Below are 5981 nucleotides of genomic sequence, written 5' to 3'. Positions count from 1 at the left end.
CTGCCATATAGAAAACCGCAGCTGACACCAAGTCTTTATCAATAATAAGAGTATCCATCTTAAAATGAATATCTAGAACAAATGTGTTTAGGGTTAAAATCAAATGATAATCCTGCAACCCTACTCTATTTTATTTAATAAATATGTTTGATACAATTCTAATGTTCCATGAAAAGTATGCTCAATCACACCTTTCGTGTACAATTTTTGTAGCACCATGTGGGCTTTAGATTGTTTGGTTTATGTAAGGACAAAATGCCCTTCTGGTGTATGTTGTACTGTGGTTATTGGGATGAGTAAATCCTTTCAGATAACCCTGAATACTGCTGAGATTATATGAATCTGTAGTGATTATATACCATACATAACTGTAGTGTTGCAACCTCCCCTACCATCGTAGGTCCCTATTTTAACAGAATAAACCCCACCCACCTACCTCCATGGTTACTGGTGGTTGAGTTATTTCCTTGGTTTTTTGAAAAGGAGGTTCTGGTTTGATATCTCTTGTTCGGGGTTGTGTGGGAGGTTGAGGCTTCCGCATCTTCCAGGGTGGCCGCCCTGGCCATACCCTAAAAAAGGATCCTGCAGGTTACATTGATTTCTGGCACTGCCACTGGTATGAGCCACATTTTTTATGGCCTTGCCTGTGGCTGGTATCATGCCCCAAAATAGGCCCTTGCGCTGGCCTTGATGAGCCCCAGTGTCTTGGCTTTGTCCACACACGGTTCTTTGTTTGCAAATGGTAGCATTTTGGGGTCCTAGTGCTGGCTGAATGGCCGCCTTCCACGTGTAGTTCAGGTCATATTGCATATTACTAAACAGAGCTAGTGCGTCTTGATGGTCTTTGGTTACCTACGTTTAGTCCAGGGTGCGGGTGTATGCTATGATGCCTTCCGTCAATCCCTTTAAGGTTCTCTGGATCTTGAGGTCCTGGTTCCTGATGTTCGTCCCCATATGCTGCCAAATGCATTGGTTTACACTGGGCACCTGTAATGCCTCACCGTTGCCAGGTGGCAGATGTCTGGCCAGTGTCTGTAAATTTTTCTTGTTGGCGTTTGTGGCCAGACATATAGTAATACTATTGCCATCCTGGATCCAAGTCTACCCATGTTTGACTTGGCTAAAGTAATCAGCCACCATGTCCAGCAGAGTCCCTGCTGTGTTAGGATCATGGGACGCTGTATTACCAGGCTCTGGCCCATCAGGGTCCTGCCTACTCTTTTTTATAGAGTTAGAGATCTCTAGGGTCCCGCACGGGGTACCCATGTGGGGCTTAACTGCTGCCCACTTGTCTTTTGTTCTGCGGACCCCTCTTGCAAGTCAACCCAGAACTGACCCACAGTGCTCCCCTCTGATGGGGTAGAAGCATTGTGCAGCCCTCAAAGAGGTGCTGCTGTGGGTTTATTACGTTGGAGCAAGGCTCCATACACCGCTTCTTCCCGCTCCAGCCCTCTCGGCGCTGGTTGCCGGCGGTATTATGCAAAGTCGGACCCTCTGAGTCCACTACCTTGTTTGATATGTGTCTAGCCTTACCGCTCGGCCGCATGGATCTGGCCGGTGCGGGGCCGACATCGGGCACAGCTGATCCCACTACGGATGATCCAAGTGCCGCTGGCTGCTGCTGGCTGCCCGCTGTTCCATGGTCCTCCTTCTCCAGTTTTGTCCTTCCTTCCGTGGAGTGGATATGGCCGGTGTGGAGGATAACTGGCACAGCTGCTTCCATCTATTCCTTTAACCCGGCTCCAATGCTCTCAGCACTCCTGGCTGCTCCTTTATCTTAGACCCCTGGGACCGACCCCCGTACTGACGGTACTGGTCCCTTGCGGTCGTTGCAGGCGGTCAACCCCACTCTAATGCCCTCAATTCTGGACACTCCTACTTATATGGTCCTTAGATAAGGGACATATAAGACATTCAAACTGATGATAACAGCTACTATAGTTTTTATTTAATATATGGTCCCTAGATAAGGGATGAATCAGATATTAAACTGATAAGAACAGATACTACACTTGATCTTAGCCAAAAGGCCCAGAAGTGATTATTGTAACTAAAAACCCTGCTGGGACCGACCCTGGTACTCACATACTGGTCCCTTGTAGTAGATTGCAGCCAGTCAACTGCAAAGTCCTTTGCTGCCGAGAAATGAATTTTCTCACCGTGCTGGAGCGAAGTTGGGCACCGGTGTTTTCCCTCTCCGGGAATCGATGTGCCCATGCCGCTCCTGCCGTTGCCAGCTCCTGCCGCTGCCAGTGCTCCTGCCGCTGCCAGTGCTCCTGCCGCTGCCAGTGCTCCTGCCGCTGCCAGTGCTCCTGCCGCTGACAGTGCTCCTGCCGCTGCTGCCGCTGCCGCTGCCGACTGCCGTTACTGCTCTCCTGCCGGCTGCCTGCACTCCGCGGTTCTCCCGCCGGCATTCTGCAGCTGACATGGACCCAGTCCATGTCTGCACCTAAAGGTAACTGGAAGGAAACGCAGAGTCTCCTACCTGCGGTTCCCGACTTTTCATTCTCCCGCTGGTGAACGTTGTTCCCTGCGTGTCGGGTTCGAGCCGCTCGGACCGACCCCGGTGTTCACGGGCCTGGTCCATTCGCGGCAGTTCCGCAGCCGGTAAAACCCCGCTGTACCTATGGACCCCTTAGACCAACCCCGGTGCTTACCTTTTGAAGAAGGTTTTCAGCCCGGACGTCCAGTTCCTACTCCATAGTGCCGCTGCACTCGCTGAGCGTTTCCAGCCCTGCTGTGTACCCCGGGTACTTACAGCGCTGGTCCCTGCTCTCTGTCCCGCAGCCTTCGCGCTGGCCGCTAGCGACTGTTCCAAGCCAGTCTCGCTAAAGACTGGCATACGGGACCTCTTTGCTTTGCTTCCCGCCCGGCCGAGAAGTGAATTTTGCCGGTGCGGGAGCAAAGTCGGGCACAGGTTGTTCCCCTCCAGGGAAACTCGTGCTGTTGCTGCTGCCGGCTGCTCGCCCTCCACGGGTCTCCCCGCCAGCTTTCCGCAGCCTCCTAAAAGGTAAGTAGAAAAAAGGAACGCAGAATCTCTTACCTGCTGTTCCCGACTTTCAAATTCTCCCGCTGGGGAACGCCATTCCCCCCTGTGTGACTCGTTGCAATGCGTGTAGCGATATTACACGCATGCGTGGAAGCGGGCTTCTTCACGAAGTCACTCACGTGACTCCGAAGTAAAATCTCAATATTCTACCCACCATCTCCTGAACTCAATTATGCCTTGACTCCCTACATTAATCCTGGCTTCACTCCCTTGTGCTAATTCCATCACAACCTAGGAGTTGCCTGTTTTTCTCCGATTACTCCAAAGTGGTAAAGAGGGCATAGACAAGGACTTTGAATGTGTTATCTAGGTCAGACTCATTCTATTATCTCAGGAGCAATGGGTGTTTGCAATTGGCTCATTGCATCTTGTTTGTATCATCCGTCTAGGCCGGTCACAAATAACTTTCTTCAGACACACAAAAGAATATAAAATATTGCAAGAATTGCCAACTAAATATGTGTGCATCTAGTTTATGAAGTTCTGTAACAAGCTTGAATAAGAAAAGTCCAAATAAGTTTATTCCTTTGATGTTGAGCTAAATGGTCGAAATATCCAAGACGAACATGCTTGAAGTACAAAATGCCATAAATTCTGTATGATGTACCCCCCCACAGTGCAGAAAGCCTTGAGAGCCAGCTTCAACTCATTAGGATCCTTATTGAAGCAAACCTTTCAGCTGGGATTCCAACAGGTCACATTGTTTTTAACTGCAATAGACAAGCACATCTCATCAAATTGTGGCCAGCAGCAGTTAAAGGAATTGCAGGACTTAGCATGTATTGGTCAAATCTCCTGTTTGTAGCAGTTGCATGGAAATACAAAATATAGTGCTTATGTAATATCAGGCCCATGAATCTTTGGGTTCATTCCAACAAGCTCTTGGTATTAATATTATTAATAATGTATTCATCTCTTTCCAGGTTTCTGTGCAGGTAATAGTGAATTATGACGTGTCATTACTCATGTAATGATTTGATTCCACTTGGTTCCCTACTCTTGCATATAAATCCGCAAATAGAAATGCATCTTTTGATATCTGAACAATACTGCAAACTACTTGTAACTGACACATGAAAAACAAAGGTATCAAATGCCTGAACAACACAGCATGTACTCACGTGAACAAAATGGGCGGTAACGGTGGCGCAACGGTAGAGTTGCTCCCTTACAGCGAATGCAGCGCCGGAGACCGGAGTTCGATCCTGACTTTGGGCGCTGTCTGTACATAGTTTGTATGTTCTCCACGTGATCTGCTTGTGTTTTCTCCATCTTTGGTTTCCTTCCACACTCCAAAGACGTAGAGGTTTGTAGGTTAATTGGCTTGGTAAATGTAAAAAATGTCCCTGATGGATATACGGTAGTGTTGATGTGCACGGATCGCTGGTCGGCGTGGACCCGGTGGGCCAAAGGGCCGTTTCCGCGCTGTATCTCTAAACTAATATGTGTGGCCACTATTTTAAATAACATGCAGTCTCCACCACACAATCAAAATTATAGAATGTTCTCATTGCTAGTCATTGGAATGAACAACAGCAGCAATCACAGCAGCCATAAAACAACAAACTTGAGGATGTTGTCATTTTAAAGGAAGAAATTGTACCAAACTGAGTGATGGAATGACATCAACTTAGCAATGAAATAGCATCAATTTTGCTGATGGCGGAAGAAGGGGTGGCGCAGTAACTCAGTTAGAAGAGCTTCTGCCAGAGAGCTGGGTTTAATCATGACCACACGTGGTGTCTGTGTGGAGTTTGCAGATTTTTTCTGTGACCACATGGGCTCCCTCTGGTTTCCTCCCAAATTCAAAACATGTGTGGGTTACTAGCTTAAATGACCACTGTAAATTGCTACTAGCACCCGGGTTCCAAGGAGAGTTGGACAAGGGGATAAAAAAAAAACGATCAATAGGGTTAGTGTAAAATGAGTGTAGCTGGCCGGCGCAGACTCGATGGGCTGAAGGGCCTGTTTCCATGCTGTATCTATGTTTCTACGACTCTGAGGTATTAGAATAATTCATTCAGAGAATAACATACACTCAATGAGAGATCAAATGGTAGGATAAAATATAATGAAATTGAAGTGTAAATATACCAAACTATGGGATAAAATCCAAACGAACTGTGAGATTAACTAAACTCAATGGAATGTAAAGGCACTGAGAGAATCAACAAAGCTAAATCTTTATCAAAAGATAAAGCACCATTTATGGAAAGAATGTCTCCAACTCGTGAGGGAATAAAACAAATCATGGATTGAAATGGCCCAATACTGAGTGAAAAAATGTCTCGAGTTGTCACAGGTAGGGTGGAATGATATGGTAGAATTTCTTTACACCAATAAATTGTCCTTTTAGTATCAGAATCTGCACACAAGCTCTTAATTGGCATTAATTTGCATTGAGAGCCTAACTAATACCAAATTGTTGGTGTTAAACAAAGATTTCTGAGTGAAAAATCAATGATAACATTTCCATTTACTATTAATAACTAGTATTACTATTTGTCCAGTTTCTGTCCCATTTAACCTGGATGCCTTTTGGCATAAGTAGGGGTAAAGGTTCTATAGTAGATGGTACTTTTCTCATGTATATTATGCAACTTTTAATATTGATGGGCCAGATCTAGGCATGGAGATGAAAGGAAAAAAGAAACATCAATACTGACAATCTAAACCGAAGCAAATATTGTTGAAAATGCTCAACGGGTCAGTTAGCGATATAAACACAAAATTAAACTCTGATGTGGTAAAGAAGAAACATTGTCAAAATGTTAAATATATTTTTCTCTTTCAGATACCTATAGAACTGTCATGTATTAATCATATTTTCTTTACTTTGAGAACCAAAATTCCTACAGTTTAGTCATCTGACTAGCAGTATGAAGAACACTCGACCCAAAACGTCACCCATTCCTTTTCTTCAAAGATGCTG

General features: G+C 45.7%; 1 pseudogene; it reads right to left on the bottom strand.

The window, feature by feature from the left end:
- Positions 1–1936: 1936 nt before the first annotated feature.
- On the bottom strand, positions 1937–2042 carry LOC129704398 (U2 spliceosomal RNA; annotated as a pseudogene).
- Between the last annotated feature and the right edge of the window lie 3939 nt (positions 2043–5981).

This window comes from Leucoraja erinacea, chromosome 15, assembly GCF_028641065.1.
Source record: "Leucoraja erinacea ecotype New England chromosome 15, Leri_hhj_1, whole genome shotgun sequence".
Classification (NCBI taxonomy): Eukaryota; Metazoa; Chordata; class Chondrichthyes; order Rajiformes; family Rajidae; genus Leucoraja; species Leucoraja erinaceus.
Note: the sequence above shows the minus strand (reverse complement) of the source record. Positions and strands in the feature narration are given on the sequence as shown.